Genomic DNA, 23,533 nt, shown 5'->3' with positions numbered 1-23,533 from the left:
AGAAATGCCCCTGTGCTGTCCCTGTCTGTGTGTCCCCATCAGTTGCCCTGAGAAACATGCTGTTTCTCTAAGTTTCAAGGAAGGAGTGATGAGGTGAGTGACCAGCTCAGAGGCCCAAAGGAGGGAAAACATCAAGTGACATTATTGGGCAGCAAGGAGATTTGAGAAAGGGGGCAGCATGAATGCCTCCACTTTGAGAGGAAGCTTTGGAGTTGCCTCTTGGCTGAACAACTTGCAAATTCTAGCTCCTCTCAGAGCTGGAGGAGAGCCAGCGGGAGGAGTCCTGCTGGTTCTCCAGGGCAGGAGATGAGGTTCTGGGCCCTTGGACACAGACAGGCTCCTGGGCACCTTCAGCTGCAGACACCTTGCAGACAAGCACCGAGAAGAGCCAGGGCTGTCCCTGCACTGCTTTTGCCCGTCTCCTCAGACGACTCAGGAGAAAAGCCCAATGGCAAGGCTCTCACAGCAAGCCTGCAGCAGCAGAAGTAAAAGGGGCAGAGGTGGCCCATGCCTGTTTCTGTCCCATGGCTCCCCTGGCGTTCTACATGGAATGTTGGGCTGTGCCCATAGCAACTGTCGTTGTCTCCTGCTCCTGCGGCCCTTGCTGGAACGCTGGTGGAGCAGCGCTGGAGCAGCGGCTGCAGGATCAGCTCCTGGGCTCTCCCTGACCAGCCACCTCCTGCACTCGGCGCCACACCCGGCCTCTGCACCCACATCCTCGTCTCCTCGGCTGCCTCCAGGCATCCCCACAGCACTTGGGCACCGTCAGAGGGAAGAAAGTCCCCGTTTGCCCTCAAAGCACTAACACAAGGCCAGGAGGCTCCAGCTGCCTCTCCCACCAACCACGACACACAGGCTGCGTGCTCACTTTCCCCACACCAGGTTCCACGTCCAAGCGGGCTGCAGCTTCTGAAGGAATCATGTTGCCTCTGGGGCAAACACAGACCTTTCCATAGAGGAGGTAGAGAGCTGTCACAGTGCAGTTGCAGATCCTCCTCCACGCATCACCTGCTTCAAAGTTCTTGGCACCCATTGCAGTCCTAAACCTAGCTTGTGGTGAGCCCAAAACAAATTGTTCATGGTTGACGAGTTCAGGGCTTCAGTGCCAACAAATCCCCTTATGCCCTGACTCAGCTCACGCCTGCTCCAAAGCTGCTAAAACCAGAATGATGGCACTTCTCCTCTGGGATCCCTCTCATTCAGGCCATGGAAGCATTTCACTGGGCTTCTCCTCAAACACAGGTGTTCAACTTCAAAAATGTTTTGCTATCAGCAATCCTGATGTGCTTACATAGTTCCATCTCTGATAGATACATTCTATTTCATATCCTGTAGATACTTTTTTCACTGCATGTAGGGCTGGTTCTACCTCATGCTCAGGGGCAGCTGTGAAATGCCATCTTCTCAAGAACACAATCACAGTACCAGAGAAGTTTCTGGCTTGGAAGGGATTCTCAAAGATCACTGAGCCCAACTCCAGGGCCTGCCCAGGGCAACCTCAACAATCACACCCTGCGCCCAAGAGCGCTGTTCAAACACTTTTGGAGCTCAGTCAGCCTTGCTGCTGGCACCCCTTCCCTGGAGAGCCTGTTGCAGTGGCCAAGCACCCTCTGCGTGAAGAGCCTTTTCCTTCTATCCACCCTAAGCCTGCACTGGCACATCTTGCAGCCCATTCTCTTGGCTCTGCCCACTGGCCCCAGGACTGAAGACAGTAGTGCATGGCCTTCTGCTTCCCCTCCTGAGGATAGCTGCTGACTGCTAGAGGCTCCTGCCTAGGCAATTGCACCTCAAAACCACGGCAATGACAGCAAAAAGAAAGGAGCTGGGACAGAGGAGCTCAGGGCTTGCAACGATGAGTTCGAGAAGGAAGGCTACTGACACATCCTTGGCGGAACGATTTCTAACTGGAACATTGTTTGGATCTTTTGCAGGTGGAAAGGAGAGGCACAATGAAAAGGAAAGCAAGAGGCAACAATCAGCCGTGAGTTTTGCCCCAGGGTTAAAGGACAGCAAACTGGAGGCATGGGCAGGAGGAGAACTGCTCTTTCAGAGTCAGCCTGGGATTGCTTCAAGCCTGTGCATCCACAGCAAGGCTCTCTCCAGCACTTGCCTTTCTTACCTCCACCTCCTGCTTCCTTTAGGCACATCAATGTTGGCAGCGACTTTCAGGCTGAGCTCCCACAGCTGCAGAGCAGAGCACCAAGTGAGGATGAAGAGCCTGCAACCCTGGTCTGGAAGCCCTGGGGAGAAGATGACTCTGACATGCAAAACCTGACAGAGGTAGCTTCTCTTCAAGCTTTTCTTCCACCCCTGACATACTTGGATCTTTCAAAGTCTCCTTTTGCATAGAAAGGCAGCTTTTTGCAGGCTGCTCTTCTCTCCCTGTCTTGCCCATCTTCCCATCTACAAGTGTTAGAGGCAAGGAGAATGCTCTGCTTGTGCAGCAGAGCAGGAAAAAGAGCAAGCATCTTGCTCTCCAAATTGGTCAGGCCCATTTGCCACTGCAAGAGAGGAGATTGGCCTCCACTTCTTCTTACAGAAGCTGCTCTGAAGGGAGAGCCAGCACTGCGGGGGCCCTTGCTTCAGCTGGCCCTGTCTTTGCTCTCCTTTTCATGCTCTCCAAGCTGCTGCCTTTAGCTCCTGGCCTTTCCTTGCGCCTTGCATGGCAACCTTTGCTCTTGCTGGCCTCAAGGCTGACTTTGGCTGCCTTTTTGATGTGCTTGCAGTAAGACAACTGCTGGACATGGCCATCTCCCGTGGCATTCCCGGGCCAGCAGCTGACCTGGAGCGCGCCCTGCACTGCCTGCACCAGGCACGCGGCAGCCTTCCGGTAAGAAGCGGCTCTGTGGGCGCACAGAAGAGGCCACAGGGAATGCACAAGGCCCGGCCACTGGGACAGCCTTTCCTGCCTGCTCCTTGATGAAGGGTCTTGACAGGGAGCAGAGCACGTGCTGCCTGCTGTGTCTCCTCCAGCTGCGTCAGGGCTGAGCCCAAACGGCTCCAGCAGGGAGAATCTCCCTCCTGCAGGTGGCAGTGCAAGCTCCTGCAGCCTGCTGCCTTGGAAATGGCCTGCAGGTCTGGCTGCTCTAAGACATTTGGAGGGGAAATTCCCAGAAGCCTCACTTAGCTGAGGCCATTCTGGCTGCGAGAGCTGCAAAATCATTTGCTTGGGGAGCAAAATGCCACTCTTGGGGACCAGCATCAAAGGGCTGGGCAGCAAAAACTAGGCACTGGGATCAAATCCCAGGCTTTCACCCACATGGCATACAGTTGCTTGAATGTCTGAAGAGGCAAAGTAGCTGAAAGGCAGCATCTGTGATTTTTGGCTCATTTTGGATGTGGTGGGGTGCCTAAAGCCTTTTCCCCTTGCATCTTGCAGGAGGCTCTGGAGATGTTGCTCTCAGGGGGGCCTGCAACAGCTCAAGGCCATCCCTTGGCTGATTATCATTACGCAGGTAAGCAAAGCAGAGCTTCTTCCTTCACTGACACATGCTGCCGTCCCCTTCAGTGTTGTGGCAAGCGTTTCTGCTTCAACAAATTGTGCCTAAAACCAGCACAAGGTCTTGTCTTCTCGGGGGCTGGGGAAAGCACCAGCATCTAGTCCTGCAGCTTTACTTCTTTGCCAATCCTTTTCCCTTGGGAATGCGTGCTCTTGTCTTCATCACCTTCTGAGGGAGCAGACATGTACTCACACGGGAACGATGGCCTGACACCTTTTTCTTTCGGCGGCCAGTGGGATCTACTTCATGTGGATGGAGGGATCCATTTACCTGCTGCTTTTTATTGCCAGGCTCTGATAGATGGACACCTGAGGAGAAGGACTCCTTCCAAAAGGCTTTCCACACCTACGGCAAGGATTTTCATCTCATCCAGAAGCAGGTAAAGCTGCAGGACATTCTTTACCTCAGCAGATCATCAGGAGGAAAGCTTGCTTCTATCTGGTAACAAACACTGGGCTTCGCTCTCTCTCTCTTCTCAAGTACCAAAACTGCTCAAGTAGTAACAAAACGGCACATCAAAGGCCTGTGTGAAAAGGATGATCCTGTCTCTCCAGCCCTTTTCTCCAAGCTCCTTTGCAATATGATGATTTATTCTCTCAGACTTGTCGCACAGGTCTGCTGCTGCTTCCACAAGACATTGTGCTGGCATAAGTGGAGTGAACCCGGGAAAGAAGACCTGTGCTAGATGGATTTGTTGTTGATCTGTGCATTACGTGTGCTACCACGTAGCATGATAGACAGTTTACTACATTGCATAATGCATCTCTTTCTCCATCTTGATTTCATTTTACACCCTACTCCATTGACTTCATGATTTTACTTCCCAGTTTACTCCATCTTCTACTTTTTCCCCAATTCAGCCTACCAAGGAATTTTAGATTCCTTCTTTTTCTCTTCACAACAGATCCAGACTAAGACCGTGGCACAGTGTGTGGAGTACTACTACAGCTGGAAAAAGGAGCATCGAGTTGCTAGCACTCTTGCTCAGGTGAGGGGGAAGAAAATCCAGGCGTGCCAGGAGGGTGGAGAAACTGGGAGAAGGGGAGAAAACCTGCTGGCCATCCATGCCAGACGCCGCTTTGCCACGATCACATCGTCCCATGCGCTGGCAAAGGCGCAGCAGATGCTGCCCAGGCCTTCCTTCTGCTGCTGCCCTGAAATACGCCATTCTGGAGCCTAACTTTGAGCCAAGGAAGCCGCACCACCACCCAAATGGGCTTTGACTCTCTACAGATGGCTTTCTCAAGGGCTGCCACCTTTGCTGACTCCAATCAGACCCTTCATTCCCCACTGAACTCCTCCTGACATCAGCAATCCCTGTGTTCAGGGAGATGTTTCAGATTTTCAGGCAGTTTTTCTAGCATGCCAGCATACTCGCCAAGAAGCAGCTGCCAGTGCTGTGGCTCCCCTCAGACTTTCCTTACCAGCAAAGAGCAATTTGGTTGGCAAGAGTGAGAGAGAGAGAGAGAAAGAGAGAGAGAGATTATTCTGGGTTCTATAAAACGTCTAACCATGTGTCTTCCCTAATTTGACTGAATTTCCTTCCCATTGCCTAGACATTTCTGCAGGAAAACCCGAGGCAAATAGATGTTAGGCAGACAGGCAGAAATAAGAAATGTAGAATTCTAGATAGCCGCACATTTATGCCACCCCTTTGGCCTGTAGGAAAGAGGAGCATTTCCCTCCAAGCTCTGCCTTGGCAGCCCGCCGCAGCCCACTGGCAAAGGCAGCCATTTCCTCAGCTCTTGAGGGTTTGCAAGGATTTGCTTAGGCCAATAGATTTTTTTGCTGGACGCAGGCATTTCCAGCTTTCTGACGGGAAGGAGACATTGAAACAGGATTCTTTGATTTCCAGGCTGTGGGCGAAGGCAAGAGGAGCAAAAGCCCCCCCAGAAAGGAGGATGGGCAGGCAGGGAAGAGAAGCCGCAAGAGGGCTGGCAGCGCCGAGTGTCCCTGCTGCCAACCGCGCCAGCCGCCCCGTTCGGCGGGAGGCCCCTTTCCCTGCGGCCAGTGCAAACGGTGCGCAAGTTCCTGCTCTTTCTGCTCCAACCTGCGCCTTGCCACTAAAACAGGCTGACCCTTTGCAAAGGCGCCGCAGGGCAAGCTCAGGCCACTTGCACCATCGCCCCTCGCAGCCCTGCTCAAGCTTACAACCCACCTCAAACCCAAACAGCTCACTTAAAACCCAGCCTTCACTATGAAACCTTGCCCTGCCCCAACAACACACACTGCATACAAGTAGGAACAGATCCATCAAAGCTGCCTTTGATGCTGCTGATCAAATTCCAAATAGCATGCAGCAAAAGGAGGAAGACATTTCAAGGCATTGAAACAAGAAAGATCGGACTCATGGTCTGATCAATTCACAACGTGCCACTGCCCAAAAAGACAGAAATTCCTACTAAAAGGGAGATCTTGCCGCTTGCTTTAACGGTGTGTACTAAATTGAACAATGGATGCTTTGTTTCCTATCTTCCAGGGTCTTTGAAACCATGCAGGAAAGGAACAAACACAGGAGAAGACATGGCCCTCGCAAAGAAGCAGAGCCTCTCCCCAACAAGAAAAGACCAAATTAGACAAGCCTGCAGCTTGTCCAGCCGGGCCTAGCAAGGGTTAGGCATCAATAGGACTAGATAGGAATAGGACTGGTGTTTAAGCTTTTAGACTTGTTGAAATTCTATTTAGTTAGTTTACATGATAGGAATCTCCTCAATTTCTTACTTAAGGTACATGACTATTATTCAAGATTCATTCGTAGGATTAGATTTATCAGTCAAAGTAAGAGGCTTGGTGTTGGCTACGCTGCGTCTTTTGTCATTTTGCCTTTGTTGAGACACAATCTGTCTTTATCATTAAACCATGTTTGTTCCACTTTGTCTTTTGGTCTGTATGAAATCACTCTGGCAATCAAAGACGGCACTTGCCCTGAGAAGAGAATCTGGGCACGCACGACCTCCCCCAGGCCCAGGCCCTTGCTCAGCTGGCAGGACTGGCAAAGGTGTGTCTCCTTTACTGCCAGGGAAATAACGCTGGCGCTTCATCCTTTGATTCCTAATAATCTCAGCTGCGAGTGGAAAGGGAGGCTTTGTTTAATTCAATGAATTGGATCAAAATGTGTGCTCTGCTCTCACCATCGTTTCTGGCCTAAATGCAAGGGCTTTAGTCCTTTTTGTAGCCCAGCAACATAACTTTGTTTCATTTTGGGGGACTGATGGACCTGACCACCTTGGAAGACCTTTCTAGAACCCCTCCAATTCTATCCAATTTGTATCCACATGCACCACAAAGGCATCAGTAGTTCACTTTCAGTTTCTCTTGAAAGGACCACTCTGCCACTCTGGGCCTCCACCAATCTCCTCAGCTAAAGCAGAGCGGTTGGGATCATGATCCTCTCTCTGGCTTCCCACAGCTTAGGTATTTGCACTAAAGAAGAAGCAAAGTCCCTCTTTCATCTAGCCCAGCAAATGGCACTGCCCAGCAAGGCTTTGCTGGCAGGGGCTGTGCAGGGTGGAGAGGGGGCAAGGGAGGGGGCAATTGCCAGGCTGCTTCTGGGAAGCCCAGGCAAGCTTGCCCTTGTCTGATGGAGCCAGTGCAGCTGGCCTTTGGAGCCTACAAAGTATCTGCCTTGCAGTGGCACTTGGTACAGCTGCCCCCTCACTTTGCTGCCCTGTGGGCAACATGCAGCCTGCAAAGGAAGCAAGATTGGGACTGAAGCAAGATTTGCTTTGCCTTAACTCAAGGCTGGGAAGCAGCAGAAGTGGCTGGGTTTTGTCCTATCTGGCACCTAAGTATTAAAAGAAACGCCAAGGCCATCAGTGTGGAAAGGTAATTCCATCAGTGTTCCTTTGTTAGAGGAATGCCTGAGTCTTTTGAGACAAACAGTTTCTCCAAGGCAGCTGGAAGAGGGATATAGAAAGTCTGCATTCATGTTTGCTACAGAAATGCCCCTGTGCTGTCCCTGTCTGTGTGTCCCCATCAGTTGCCCTGAGAAACATGCTGTTTCTCTAAGTTTCAAGGAAGGAGTGATGAGGTGAGTGACCAGCTCAGAGGCCCAAAGGAGGGAAAACATCAAGTGACATTATTGGGCAGCAAAAGGAGATTTGAGAAAGGGGGCAGCATGAATGCCTCCACTTTGAGAGGAAGCTTTGGAGTTGCCTCTTGGCTGAACAACTTGCAAATTCTAGCTCCTCTCAGAGCTGGAGGAGAGCCAGCGGGAGGAGTCCTGCTGGTTCTCCAGGGCAGGAGATGAGGTTCTGGGCCCTTGGACACAGACAGGCTCCTGGGCACCTTCAGCTGCAGACACCTTGCAGACAAGCACCGAGAAGAGCCAGGGCTGTCCCTGCACTGCTGTTGCCCGTCTCCTCAGACGACTCAGGAGAAAAGCCCAATGGCAAGGCTCTCACAGCAAGCCTGCAGCAGCAGAAGTAAAAGGGGCAGAGGTGGCCCATGCCTGTTTCTGTCCCATGGCTCCCCTGGCGTTCTACATGTAATGTTGGGCTGTGCCCATAGCAACTGTCATTGTCTCCTGCTCCTGCGGCCCTTGCTGGAACGCTGGTGGAGCAGCGCTGGAGCAGCGGCTGCAGGATCAGCTCCTGGGCTCTCCCTGACCAGCCACCTCCTGCATTCAGCGCCACACCCGGCCTCTGCACCCACATCCTCGTCTCCTCGGCTGCCTCCAGGCACCCCCACAGCAATTGGGCACCGTCAAAGGTAAGAAAGTCCCCGTTTGCCCTCAAAGCACTAACACAAGGCCAGGAGGCTCCAGCTGCCTCTCCCACCAACCACGACACACAGGCTGCGTGCTCACTTTCCCCACACCAGGTTCCACGTCCAAGCGGGCTGCAGCTTCTGAAGGAATCATGTTGCCTCCCGGGCAAACACAGACCTTTCCATAGAGGAGGTAGAGAGCTGTCACAGTGCAGTTGCAGATCCTCCTCCACGCATCACCTGCTTCAAAGTTCTTGGCACCCATTGCAGTCCTAAACCTAGCTTGTGGTGAGCCCAAAACAAATTGTTCATGGCTGACGAGTTCAGGGCTTCAGTGCCAACAAATCCCTTTATGCCCTGACTCAGCTCACGCCTGCTCCAAAGCTGCAAAAACCAGAATGATGGCACTTCTCCTCTGGGATCCCTCTCATTCAGGCCATGGAAGCATTTCACTGGGCTTCTCCTCAAACACAGGTGTTCAACTTCAACAATGATCTGTTATCAGCAATCCTGATGTGCTTACATAGTTCCATCTCTGATAGATACATTCTATTTCATATCCTGTAAATACTTTTTTCAGTGCATGTAGGGCTGGTTCTACCTCATGCTCAGGGGCAGCTGTGAAATGCCATCTTCTCAAGAACACAATCACAGTAGCAGAGAAGTTTCTGGCTTGGAAGGGATTCTCAAAGATCACTGAGCCCAGCTCCAGGGCCTGCCCGGGGCAGCCTCAACAATCACACCCTGTGCCCAAGAGCGCTGTCCAAACACTGTTGGAGCTCAGTCAGCCTTGCTGCTGGCACCCCTTCCCTGGAGAGCCTGTTGCAGTGGCCAAGCACCCTCTGCGTGAAGAGCCTTTTCCTTCTATCCACCCTAAGCCTGCACTGGCACATCTTGCAGCCCATTCTCTTGCCTCTTCCCACTGGCCCCAGGACTGAAGACAGTAGTGCATGGCCTTCTGCTTCCCCTCTTGAGGATAGCTGCTGACTGCTCCTGTCTAGGCAATTCCACCTCAAAACCACGGCAATGACAGCAAAAAGAAAGGAGCTGGGACAGAGAAGCTCAGGGCTTGCAACGATGAGGTCGAGAAGGAAGGCTACTGACACATCCTTGGCGGAACGATTTCTAACTGGAACATTGTTTGGATCTTTTTCAGGTGGAAAGGAGAGGCACAATGAAAAGGAAAGCAAGAGGCAACAATCAGCCGTGAGTTTTGCCCCAGGGTTAAAGGACAGCAAACTGGAGGCATGGGCAGGAGGAGAACTGCTCTTTCAGAGTCAGCGTGGAATTGCTTCAAGCCTGTGCATCCACAGCAAGGCTCTCTCCAGCACTTGCCTTTCTTACCTCCACCTCCTTCTTCCTTTAGGCACATCAATGTTGGCAGCGACTTTCAGGCTGAGCTCCCAGAGCTGCAGAGCAGAGCACCAAGTGAGGATGAAGAGCCTGCAACCTTGGTCTGGAAGGCCTGGGGAGTAGATGAGTCTGACATGGAAAAACCTGACAGAGGTAGCTTCTCTTCAAGCTTTTCTTCCACCCCTGACATACTTGGATCTTTCAAAGTCTCCTTTTGCATAGAAAGGCAGCTTTTTGCAGGCTGCGCTTCTCTCACTGTCTCGCCCATCTTCCCATCTACAAGTGTTAGAGGCAAGGAGAATGCTGTGCTTGTGCAGCAGAGCAGGAAAAAGAGCAAGCATCTTGCTCTCCAAATTGGTCAGGCCCATTTGCCACTGCAAGAGAGGAGATTGGCCTCCATTTCTTCTTACAGAAGCTGCTCTGAAGGGAGAGCCAGTACTGCGGGGGCCCTTGCTTCAGCTGGCCCTGTCTTTGCTCTCCTTTTCATGCTCTCCAAGCTGCTGCCTTTAGCTCCTGGCCTTTCCTTCCGCCTTGCATGGCAACCTTTGCTCTTGCTGGCCTCAAGGCTGACTTTGGCTGGGTGTTTGTTGTGCTTGCAGTAAGACAACTGCTGGACATGGCCAGCTCCTGTGGCATTCCCGGGCCAGCAGCTGACCTGGAGCGCGCCCTGCACTGCCTGCACCAGGCACGCGTCAGCCTTCCGTTAAGAAGCGGCTCTGTGGGCGTACAGAAGAGCCCACAGGGAATGCACAAGGCCCGGCCACTGGGACAGCCTTTCCTGCCTGCTCCTTGATGAAGGGTCTTGACAGGGAGCAGAGCGCGTGCTGCCTGCTGTGTCTCCTCCAGCTGCATCAGGGCTGAGCCCAAACGGCTCCAGCAGGGGGAATCTCCCTCTTGCAGGCGGCAGTGCAAACTCCTGCAGCCTGCTGCCTTGGAAATGGCCTGCAGGTCTGGCTGCTCTAAGACATTTGGAGGGGAAATTCCCAGAAGCCTCACTCAGCTGAGGCCATTCTGGCTGCAGGAGCTGCAAATTCATTCGCTTGGGGAGCAAAATGCCACTCTTGGGGACCAGCATCAAAGGGCTGGGCAGCAAAAACTAGGCACTGGGATCAAATCCCAGGCTTTCACCCACATGGCGTACAGTTGCTTAAATGTCTGAAGAGGCAAAGTAGCTGAAAGGCAGATTCTTTGATTTTTGACTTATTTTGGATGTGGTGGGGTGCCTAAAGCCTTTTCCCCTTGCATCTTGCAGGAGGCTCTGGAGATGTTGCTCTCAGGGGGGCCTGCAACAGCTCAAGGCCATCCCTTGGCTGATTATCATTACGCAGGTAAGCAAAGCAGAGCTTCTTCCTTCACTGACACATGCTGCCGTCCCCTTCAGTGTTGTGGCAAGCGTTTCTGCTTCAACAAATTGTGCTTAACACCAGCACAAGGTCTTGTCTTCTCGGGGGCTGGGGAAAGCACCAGCATCTAGTCCTTCAGCTTTACTTCTTTGCCAATCCTCTTCCCTGGGGAATGCCTGCTCTTGTCTTCATCACCTTCTGAGGGAGAAGACATGTACTCACATGGGAATGATGGCCTGACACCATTTTCTTTCGGCGGCCAGTGGGATCTACTACATTTGGATCGAGGGATCCATTTGCCTGCTGCTTCTTATTGCCAGGCTCTGATAGATGGACACCTGAGGAGAAGGACTCCTTCCAAAAGGCTTTCCACACCTACGGCAAGGATTTTCATCTCATCCAGAAGCAGGTAAAGCTGCAGGACATTCTTGACCTGAGCAGATCATCAGGAGGAAAGCTTGCTTCTATCTGGTAACAAACACTGGGCTTCGCTCTCTCTCTTCTCAAGTACCAAAACTGCTCAAGTAGTAACAAAACGGCACATCAAAGGCCTGTGTGAAAAGGATGATCCTGTCTCTCCAGCCCTTTTCTCCAAGCTCCTTTGCAATATGATGACTTATTCTCTCAGACTTGTCACACACGTCTGCTGCTGCTTCCACAAGACATTGTGCTGGCATAAGTGGAGTGAACCCGGGAAAGAAGACCTGTGCTAGATGGATTTGTTGTTGATCTGTGCATTACGTGTGCTACCACGTAGCATGATAGACGGTTTACTACATTGCACGATGCCTCTCTTTCTCCATCTTGATTTCATTTTACACCCTACTCCATTGACTTCATGATTTTACTTCCCAGTTTACTCCATCTTCTACTTTTTCCCCAATGCAGCCTACCAAGGAATTTTAGATTCCTTCTTTTTCTCTTCTCAACAGATCCAGAATAAGACCGTGGCACAGTGTGTGGAGTACTACTACAGCTGGAAAAAGGAGCATCGAGTTGCTAGCACTCTTGCTCAGGTGAGGGGGAAGAAAATCCAGGCGTGCCAGGAGGGTGGAGAAACTGGGAGAAGGGGAGAAAACCTGCTGGCCAGCTGTGCCAGACGCCGCTTTGCCAGGATCACATCATCCCATGCGCTGGCAAAGGCGCAGCAGATGCTGCCCAGGCCTTCCTTCTGCTGCTGCCCTGAAATACGCCATTCTGGAGCCTAACTTTGATCCAAGGAAGCCGCACCACCACCCAAATGGGCTTTGACTCTCTACAGATGGCTTTCTCAAGGGCTGCCACCTTTGCTGACTCCAATCAGACCCTTCATTCCCCACTGAACTCCTCCTGACATCAGCAATCCCTGTGTTCAGGGAGATGTTGCAGATTTTCAGGCAGTTTTTCTAGCATCCCAGCATACTCGCCAAGAAGCAGCTGCCAGTGCTGTGGCTCCCCTCAGACTTTCCTTACCAGCAAAGAGCAATTTGGTTGGCAAGAGTGAGAGAGAGAGAGAGAGAAAGAGAGAGAGAGATTATTCTGGGTTCTATAAAACATCTAACCATGTGTCTTCCCTAATTTGACTGAATTTCCTTCCCATTCCCTAGACATTTCTGCAGGAAAACCCGAGGCAAATAGATGTTAGGCAGACAGGCAGAAATAAGAAATGTAGAATTCTAGATGGCCGCACATTTATGCCACCCCTTTGGCCTGTAGGAAAGAGGAGCATTTCCCTCCAAGCTCTGCCTTGGCAGCCCACCGCAGCCCACTGGCAAAGGCAGCCGTTTCCTCAGCTCTTGAGGGTTTGCAAGGATTTGCTTAGGCCAATAGATTTTTGTGCTGGACGCAGGCATTTCCAGCTTTCTGACGGGAAGGAGACATTGAAACAGGATTCTTTGATTTCCAGGCTGTGGGCGAAGGCAAGAGGAGCAAAAGCCTCCCCAGAAAGGAGGATGGGCAGGCAGGGAAGAGAAGCCGCAAGAGGGCTGGCAGCGCCGAGTGTCTCTGCTGCCAACCGCGCCAGCCGCCCCGTTCAGCGGGAGGCCCCTTTCCCTGTGGCCAGTGCAATCGGTGCGCAAGTTCCTGCTCTTTCTGCTCCAACCTGCGCCTTGCCACTAAAACAGGCTGACCCTTTGCAAAGGCGCAACAGGGCAAGCTCAGGCCACTTGCACCATCGCCCCTCGCAGCCCTGCTCAAGCTTACAACCCACCTCAAACCCAAACAGCTCACTACGAAACCTTGCCCTGCCCCAACAACACACACTGCATACAAGTAGGAACAGATCCATCAAAGCTGGCTTTGATGCTGCTGATCAAATTCCAAATAGCATGCAGCAAAAGGAGGAAGACATTTCAAGGCATTGAAACAAGAAAGATCGGACTCATGGTCTGATCAATTCACAACGTGCCACTGCCCAAAAAGACAGAAATTCCTACTAAAAGGGACATCTTGCTGCTTGCTTTAACGGTGTGTACTAAATTGAACAATGGATGCTTTGTTTCCTATCTTCCAGGCTCTTTGAAACCATGCAGGAAAGGAACAAACACAGGAGAAGACATCGCCCTCGCAAAGAAGCAGAGCCTCTCCCCAAGAAGAAAAGACCAAATTAGACAAGCCTGCAGCTTGTCCAGCCGGGCCTAGCAAGGGTTAGGCATCAATAGGACTAGATAGGAATAGGACTGGTGTTTAAGCTTTTAGACTTGTTGAAATTCTATTTAGTTAGTTTACATGATAGGAATCTCCTCAATTTCTTACTTAAGGTACATGACTATTATTCAAGATTCATTCGTAGGATTAGATTTATCAGTCAATGTAAGAGGCTTGGTGTTGGCTACGCTGCGTCTTTTGTCATTTTGCCTTTGTTGAGACACAATCTGTCTTTATCATTAAACCATGTTTGTTCCACTTTGTCTTTTGGTCTGTATGAAATCACTCTGGCAATCAAAGACGGCACTTGCCCTGAGAGGAGAATCTGGGCACGCACGACCTCCCCCAGGCCCAGCCCCTTGCTCAGCTGGCAGGACTGGCAAAGGTGTGTCTCCTTTACTGCCAGGGAAATAACGCTGGCGCTTCATCCTTTGATTCCTAAAAATCTCAGCTGCAAGTGGAAAGGGAGGCTTTGTTTAATTCAATGAATTGGATCAAAATGTGTGCTCTGCTCTCACCATCGTTTCTGGCCTAAATGCAAGGGCTTTAGTCCTTTTTGTAGCCCAGCAACATAACTTTGTTTCATTTTGGGGGACTGATGGACGTGACCACCTTGGAAGACGTTTCTAGAACCCCTCCAATTCTATCCAATTTGTATCCACATGCACCACAAAGGCATCAGTAGTTCACTTTCAGTTTCTCTTGAAAGCACCACTCTCCCTCTCTGGGCCTCCACCAATCTCCTCAGCTAAAGCAGAGCGGCTGGGATCATGATCCTCTCTCTGGCTTCCCACAGCTTAGGTATTTGCACTAAAGAAGAAGCAAAGTCCCTCTTTCATCTAGCCCAACAAATGGCACTGCCCAGCAAGGCTTTGCTGGCAGGGGCTGTACAGGGTGGAGAGGGGGCGAGGGAGGGGGCAATTGCCAGGCTGCTTCTGGGAAGCCCAGGCAAGCTTGCCCTTGTCTGATGGAGCCAGTGCAGCTGGCCTTTGGAGCCTACAAAGTATCTGCCTTGCAGTGGCACTTGGTACAGCTGCGCCCTCACTTTGCTGCCCTGTGGGCAACATGCAGCCTGCAAAGGAAGCAAGAGTGGGACTGAAGCAAGATTTGCTTTGCCTTAACTATAGGCCGGGAAGCAGCAAAAGTGGCTGGGTTTTGTCCTATCTGGCACCTAAGTATTAAAAGAAACGCCAAGGCCATCAGTGTGGAAAGGTAATTCCATCAGTGTTCCTTTGTTAGAGGAATGCCTGAGTCTTTTGAGACAAACAGCTAGTTTCTCCAAGGCAGCTGGAAGAGGGATATAGAAAGTCTGCATTCATGTTTGCTACAGAAATGCCCCTGTGCTGTCCCTGTCTGTGTGTCCCCATCAGTTGCCCTGAGAAACATGCTGTTTCTCTAAGTTTCAAGGAAGGAGTGATGAGGTGAGTGACCAGCTCAGAGGCCCAAAGGAGGGAAAACATCAAGTGACATTATTGGGCAGCAAAAGGAGATTTGAGAAAGGGGGCAGCATGAATGCCTCCACTTTGAGAGGAAGCTTTGGAGTTGCTTCTTGGCTGAACAACTTGCAAATTCTAGCTCCTCTCAGAGCTGGAGGAGAGCCAGCGGGAGGAGTCCTGCTGGTTCTCCAGGGCAGGAGATGAGGTTCTGGGCCCTTGGACACAGACAGGCTCCTGGGCACCTTCAGCTGCAGACACCTTGCAGACAAGCACCGAGAAGAGCCAGGGCTGTCCCTGCACTGCTTTTGCCCGTCTCCTCAGACGACTCAGGAGAAAAGCCCAATGGCAAGGCTCTCACAGCAAGCCTGCAGCAGCAGAAGTAAAAGGGGCAGATGTGGCCCATGCCTGTTTCTGTCCCATGGCTCCCCTGGGGTTCTACATGGAATGTTGGCTGTGCCCATAGCAACTGTCGTTGTCTCCTGCTCCTGCGGCCCTTGCTGGAATGCTGGTGGAGCAACGCTGGAGCAGCGGCTGCAGGATCAGCTCCTGGGCTCTCCCTGACCAGCCACCTCCTGCATTCAGCACCACACCCGGACTCTGCACCCACATCCTCGTCTCCTCGGCTGCCTCCAGGCACCCCCACAGCACTTGGGCACCGTCAAAGGTAAGAAAGTCCCCGTTTGCCCTCAAAGCACTAACACAAGGCCAGGAGGCTCCAGCTGCCTCTCCCACCAACCACGACACACAGGCTGCGTGCTCACTTTCCCCACACCAGGTTCCACGTCCAAGCGGGCTGCCGCTTCTGAAGGAATCATGTTGCCTCCCGGGAAAACACAGACCTTTCCATAGAGGAGCTAGAGAGCTGTCACAGTGCAGTTGCAGATCCTCCTCCACGCATCACCTGCTTCAAAGTTCTTGGCACCCATTGCAGTCCTAAACCTAGCTTGTGGTGAGCCCAAAACAAATTGTTCGTGGCTGACGAGTTCAGGGCTTCAGTGCCAACAAATCCCCTTATGCCCTGACTCAGCTCACGCCTGCTCCAAAGCTGCAAAAACCAGAATGATGGCACTTCTCCTCTGGGATCCCTCTCATTCAGGCCATGGAAGCATTTCACTGGGCTTCTCCTCAAACACAGGTGTTCAACTTCAACAATGATCTGCTATCAGCAATCCTGATGTGCTTACATAGTTCCATCTCTGATAGATACATTCTATTTCATATCCTCTAGATACTTTTTTCAGTGCATGTAGGGCTGGTTCTCCCTCATGCTCAGGGGCAGCTGTGAAATGCCATCTTCTCAAGAACACAATCACAGTAGCAGAGAAGTTTCTGGCTTGGAAGGGATTCTCAAAGATCACTGAGCCCAGCTCCAGGGCCTGCCCGGGGCAGGCTCAACAATCACACCCTGTGCCCAAGAGCGCTGTCCAAACACTTTTGCAGCTCAGTCAGCCTTGCTGCTGGCACCCCTTCCCTGGAGAGCCTGTTGCAGTGGCCAAGCACCCTCTGCGTGAAGAGCCTTTTCCTTCTATCCACCCTAAGCCTGCACTGGCACATCTTGCAGCCCATTCTCTTGCCTCTTCCCACTGGCCCCAGGACTGAAGACAGTAGTGCATGGCCTTCTGCTTCCCCTCCTGAGGATAGCTGCTGACTGCTAGAGGCTCCTGCCTAGGCAATTCCACCTCAAAACCACGGCAATGACAGCAAAAAGAAAGGAGCTGGGACAGAGGAGCTCAGGGCTTGCAACGATGAGGTGGAGAAGGAAGGCTACTGACACATCCTTGGCGGAACGATTTCTAACTGGAGCATTGTTTGGATCTTTTGCAGGTGGAAAGGAGAGGCACAATGAAAAGGAAAGCAAGAGCCAACAATCAGCCGTGAGTTTTGCCCCAGGGTTAAAGGACAGCAAACTGGAGGCATGGGCAGGAGGAGAACTGCTCTTTCAGAGTCAGGGTGGAATTGCTTCAAGCCTGTGCATCCACAGCAAGGCTCTCTCCAGCACTTGCCTTTCTTACCTCCACCTCCTTCTTCCTTTAGGCACATCAATGTTGGCAGCGACTTTCAGGCTGAGCTCCCACAGCTGCAGAGCAGAGCACCAAGTGAGGATGAAGAGCCTGCAACCTTGGTCTGGAAGGCCTGGGGAGTAGATGAGTCTGACATGGAAAAACCTGACAGAGGTCGCTTCTCTTCAAGCTTTTCTTCCACCCCTGACATACTTGGATCTTTCAAAGTCTCCTTTTGCATAGAAAGGCAGCTTTTTGCAGGCAACGCTTCTCTCCCTCTCTCGCCCATCTTCCCTTCTACAAGTGTTAGAGGCAAGGAGAATGCTCTGCTTGTGCAGCAGAGCAGGAAATAGAGCAAGCATCTTGCTCTCCAAATTGGTCAGGCCCATTTGCCACTGCAAGAGAGGAGATTGGCCTGCACTTCTTCTTACAGAAGCTGCTCTGAAGTGAGAGCCAGCACTGCGGGGGCCCTTGCTTCAGCTGGCCCTGTCTTTGCTCTCCTTTTCATGCTCTCCAAGCTGCTGCCTTTAGCTCCTGGCCTTTCCTTCCGCCTTGCATGGCAACCTTTGCTCTTGCTGGCCTCAAGGCTGACTTTGGCTGCCTTTTTGTTGTGCTTGCAGTAAGACAACTGCTGGACATGGCCAGCTCTTGTGGCATTCCCGGGCCAGCAGCTGACCTGGAGCGCGCCCTGCACTGCCTGCACCAGGCAGGCGGCAGCCTTCCGGTAAGAAGCGGCTCTGTGGGCGCACAGAAGAGGCCACAGGGAATGCACAAGGCCCGGCCACTGGGACAGCCTTTCCTGCCTGCTCCTTGATGAAGGGTCTTCACAGGGAGCAGAGCACGTGCCGCCTGCTGTGTCTCCTCCAGCTGCGTCAGGGCTGAGCCCAAACGGCTCCAGCAGGGAGAATCTCCCTCCTGCAGGTGGTGGCGCAAGCTCCTGCAGCCTGCTGCCTTGGAAATGGCCTGCAGGTCTGGCTGCTCTAAGACATTTGGAGGGGAAATTCCCAGAAGCCTCACTCAGCTGAGGCCATTCTGGCTGCAGGAGCTGCAAAATCATTCGCTTGGGGAGCAAAATGCCACTCTTGGGGACCAGCATCCAAGGGCTGGGCAGCAAAAACTAGGCACTGGGATCAAATCCCAGGCTTTCACCCACATGGCATACAGTTACTTGAATGTCTGAAGAGGCAAAGTAGCTGAAAGGCAGCATCTGTGATTTTTGGCTCATTTTGGATGTGGTGGGGTGCCTAAAGCCTTTTCCCCTTGCATCTTGCAGGAGGCTCTGGAGATGTTGCTCTCAGGGGGGCCTGCAACAGCTCAAGGCCATCCCTTGGCTGATTATCATTACGCAGGTAAGCAAAGCAGAGCTTCTTCCTTCACTGACACATGCTGCCGTCCCCTTCAGTGTTGTGGCAAGCATTTCTGCTTCAACAAATTGTGCTTAACACCAGCACAAGGTCTTGTCTTCTCGGGGGCTGGGGAAAGCACCAGCATCTAGTCCTTCAGCTTTACTTCTTTGCCAATCCTCTTCCCTGGGGAATGCCTGCTCTTGTCTTCATCACCTTCTGAGGGAGAAGACATGTACTCACATGGGAATGATGGCCTGACACCATTTTCTTTCGGCGGCCAGTGGGATCTACTACATTTGGATCGAGGGATCCATTCACCTGCTGCTTCTTATTGCCAGGCTCTGATAGATGGACACCTGAGGAGAAGGACTCCTTCCAAAAGGCTTTCCACACCTACGGCAAGGATTTTCATCTCATCCAGAAGCAGGTAAAGCTGCAGCAGATTCTTTACCTCAGCAGATCATCAGGAGGAAAGCTTGCTTCTATCTGGTAACAAACACTGGGCTTCGCTCTCTCTCTTCTCAAGTACCAAAACTGCTCAAGTAGTAACAAAACGGCACATCAAAGGCCTGTGTGAAAAGGATGATCCTGTCTCTCCAGCCCTTTTCTCCAAGCTCCTTTGCAATATGATGACTTATTCTCTCAGATTTGTCGCACACGTCTGCTGCTGCTTCCACAAGACATTGTGCTGGCATAAGTGGAGTGAACCCGGGAAAGAAGACCTGTGCTAGATGGATTTGTTGTTGATCTGTGCATTACGTGTGCTACCACGTAGCATGATACACGGTTTACTACATTGCACGATGCCTCTCTTTCTCCATCTTGATTTCATTTTACACCCTACTCCATTGACTTCATGATTTTACTTCCCAGTTTACTCCATCTTCTACTTTTTCCCCAATGCAGCCTACCAAGGAATTTTAGATTCCTTCTTTTTCTCTTCTCAACTGATCCAGAATAAGACCGTGGCACAGTGTGTGGAGTACTACTACAGCTGGAAAAAGGAGCATCGAGTTGCTAGCACTCTTGCTCAGGTGAGGGGGAAGAAAATCCAGGCGTGCCAGGAGGGTGGAGAAACTGGGAGAAGGGGAGAAAACCTGCTGGCCAGCTGTGCCAGACGCCGCTTTGCCAGGATCACATCATCCCATGCGCTGGCAAAGGCGCAGCAGATGCTGCCCAGGCCTTCCTTCTGCTGCTGCCCTGAAATATGCCATTCTGGAGCCTAACTTTGATCCAAGGAAGCCGCACCACCACCCAAATGGGCTTTGACTCTCTACAGATGGCTTTCTCAAGGGCTGCCACCTTTGCTGACTCCAATCAGACCCTTCATTCCCCACTGAACTCCTCCTGACATCAGCAATCCCTGTGTTCAGGGAGATGTTGCAGATTTTCAGGCAGTTTTTCTAGCATCCCAGCATACTCGCCAAGAAGCAGCTGCCAGTGCTGTGGCTCCCCTCAGACTTTCCTTACCAGCAAAGAGCAATTTGGTTGGCAAGAGTGAGAGAGAGAGAGAGAGAAAGAGAGAGAGAGATTATTCTGGGTTCTATAAAACATCTAACCATGTGTCTTCCCTAATTTGACTGAATTTCCTTCCCATTCCCTAGACATTTCTGCAGGAAAACCCGAGGCAAATAGATGTTAGGCAGACAGGCAGAAAAAAGAAATGTAGAATTCTAGATGGCCGCATATTTATGCCACCCCTTTTGGCCTGTAAGAAAGAGGAGCATTTCCCTCCAAGCTCTGCCTTGGCAGCCCGCCGCAGCCCACTGGCAAAGGCAGCCGTTTCCTCAGCTCTTGAGGGTTTGCAAGGATTTGCTTAGGCCAGTAGATTTTTGTGCTGGACGCAGGCATATCCAGCTTTCTGACGGGAAGGAGACATTGAAACAGGATTCTTTGATTTCCAGGCTGTGGGCGAAGGCAAGAGGAGCAAAAGCCTCCCCAGAAAGGAGGATGGGCAGGCAGGGAAGAGAAGCCGCAAGAGGGCTGGCAGCGCCGAGTGTCCCTGCTGCCAACCGCGCCAGCCGCCCCGTTCGGCGGGAGGCCCCTTTCCCTGTGGCCAGTGCAAACGGTGCGCAAGTTCCTGCTCTTTCTGCTCCAACCTGCGCCTTGCCACTAAAACAGGCTGACCCTTTGCAAAGGCGCAACAGGGCAAGCTCAGGCCACTTGCACCATCGCCCCTCGCAGCCCTGCTCAAGCTTACAACCCACCTCAAACCCAAACAGCTCACTACGAAACCTTGCCCGTCCCCAACAACACACACTGCATACAAGTAGGAACAGGTCCATCAAAGCTGCCTTTGATGCTGCTGATCAAATTCCAAATAGCATGCAGCAAAAGGAGGAAGACATTTCAAGGCATTGAAACAAGAAAGATCGGACTCATGGTCTGATCAATTCACAACGTGCCACTGCCCAAAAAGACAGAAATTCCTACTAAAAGGGACATCTTGCCGCTTGATTTTATGGTGTGTACTAAATTGAACAATGGATGCTTTGTTTCCTATCTTCCAGGCTCTTTGAAACCATGCAGGAAAGGAACAAACACAGGAGAAGACATTGCCCTCGCAAAGAAGCAGAGCCTCTCCCCAAGAAGAAAAGACCAAATTAGACAAGCCTGCAGCTTGTCCAGCCGGGCCTAGCAAGGGTTAGGCATCAATAGGACTAGATAGGAATAGGACTGGTGTTTAAGCTTTTAGACTTGTTGAAATTCTATTTAGTTAGTTTACATGATAGGAATCTCCTCAATTTCTTACTTAAGGTACATGACTATTATTCAAGATTCATTCGTAGGATTAGATTTATCAGTCAATGTAAGAGGCTTGGTGTTGGCTACGCTGCGTCTTTTGTCATTTTGCCTTTGTTGAGACACAATCTGTCTTTATCATTAAACCATGTTTGTTCCACTTTGTCTTTTGGTCTGTATGAAATCACTCTGGCAATCAAAGACGGCACTTGCCCTGAGAGGAGAATCTGGGCACGCACGACCTCCCCCAGGCCCAGGCCCTTGCTCAGCTGGCAGGACTGGCAAAGGTGTGTCTCCTTTACTGCCAGGGAAATAACGCTGGCGCTTCATCCTTTGATTCCTAAAAATCTCAGCTGCAAGTGGAAAGGGAGGCTTTGTTTAATTCAATGAATTGGATCAAAATGTGTGCTCTGCTCTCACCATCGTTTCTGGCCTAAAAGCAAGGGCTTTAGTCCTTTTTGTAGCCCAGCAACATAACTTTGTTTCATTTTGGGGGACTGATGGACGTGACCACCTTGGAAGACGTTTCTAGAACCCCTCCAATTCTATCCAATTTGTATCCACATGCACCACAAAGGCATCAGTAGTTCACTTTCAGTTTCTCTTGAAAGGATCACTCTCCCTCTCTGGGCCTCCACCAATCTCCTCAGCTAAAGCAGAGCGGCTGGGATGATGATCCTCTCTATGACTTCCCACAGCTTAGGTATTTGCACTAAAGAAGAAGCAAAGTCCCTCTTTCATCTAGCCCAGCAAATGGCACTGCCCAGCAAGGCTTTGCTGGCAGGGGCTGTGCAGGGTGGAGAGGGGGCGAGGGAGGGGGCAATTGCCAGGCTGCTTCTGGGAAGCCCAGGCAAGCTTGCCCTTGTCTGATGGAGCCAGTGCAGCTGGCCTTTGGAGCCTAAAATGTATCTGCCTTGCAGTGGCACTTGGTACAGCTGCCCCCTCACTTTGCTGCCCTGTGGGCAACATGCAGCCTGCGAAGGAAGCAAGATTGGGACTGAAGCAAGATTTGCTTTGCCTTAACTCAAGGCCGGGAAGCGGCAAAAGTGGCTGGGTTTTGTCCTATCTGGCACCTAAGTATTAAAAGAAACGCCAAGGCCATCAGTGTGGAAAGGTAATTCCATCAGTGTTCCTTTGTTAGAGGAATGCCTGAGTCTTTTGAGACAAACAGCTAGTTTCTCCAAGGCAGCTGGAAGAGGGATATAGAAAGTCTGCATTCATGTTTGCTACAGAAATGCCCCTGTGCTGTCCCTGTCTGTGTGTCCCCATCAGTTGCCCTGAGAAACATGCTGTTTCTCTAAGTTTCAAGGAAGGAGTGATGAGGTGAGTGACCAGCTCAGAGGCCCAAAGGAGGGAAAACATCAAGTGACATTATTGGGCAGCAAAAGGAGATTTGAGAAAGGGGGCAGCATGAATGCCTCCACTTTGAGAGGAAGCTTTGGAGTTGCTTCTTGGCTGAACAACTTGCAAATTCTAGCTCCTCTCAGAGCTGGAGGAGAGCCAGCGGGAGGAGTCCTGCTGGTTCTCCAGGGCAGGAGATGAGGTTCTGGGCCCTTGGACACAGACAGGCTCCTGGGCACCTTCAGCTGCAGACACCTTGCAGACAAGCACCGAGAAGAGCCAGGGCTGTCCCTGCACTGCTTTTGCCCGTCTCCTCAGATGACTAAGGAGAAAAGCCCAATGGCAAGGCTCTCACAGCAAGCCTGCAGCAGCAGAAGTAAAAGGGGCAGATGTGGCCCATGCCTGTTTCTGTCCCATGGCTCCCCTGGGGTTCTACATGGAATGTTGGCTGTGCCCATAGCAACTGTCGTTGTCTCCTGCTCCTGCGGCCCTTGCTGGAACGCTGGTGGAGCAACGCTGGAGCAGCGGCTGCAGGATCAGCTCCTGGGCTGTCCCTGACCAGCCACCTCCTGCATTCAGCACCACACCCGGCCTCTGCACCCACATCCTCGTCTCCTCGGCTGCCTCCAGGCATCCCCACAGCACTTGGGGACCGTCAAAGGTAAGAAAGTCCCCGTTTGCCCTCAAAGCACTAACACAAGGCCAGGAGGCTCCAGCTGCCTCTCCCACCAACCACGACACACAGGCTGCGTGCTCACTTTCCCCACACCAGGTTCCACGTCTAAGCAGTCGCTTCTGAAGGAATCATGTTGCCTCCCGGGCAAACACAGACCTTTCCATAGAGGAGCTAGAGAGCTGTCACAGTGCAGTTGCAGATCCTCCTCCACGCATCACCTGCTTCAAAGTTCTTGGCACCCATTGCAGTCCTAAACCTAGCTTGTGGTGACCCCAAAACAAATTGTTCATGGCTGACGAGTTCAGGGCTTCAGTGCCAACAAATCCCCTTATGCCGTGACTCAGCTCACGCCTGCTCCAAAGCTGCAAAAACCACAATGATGGCACTTCTCCTCTGGGATCCCTCTCATTCAGGCCATGGAAGCATTTCACTGGGCTTCTCCTCAAACACAGGTGCTCAACTTC

This window comes from Ammospiza nelsoni, chromosome Z (genome assembly GCF_027579445.1).
Source record: "Ammospiza nelsoni isolate bAmmNel1 chromosome Z, bAmmNel1.pri, whole genome shotgun sequence".
Taxonomy (NCBI): Eukaryota; Metazoa; Chordata; class Aves; order Passeriformes; family Passerellidae; genus Ammospiza; species Ammospiza nelsoni.
Note: the sequence above shows the minus strand (reverse complement) of the source record.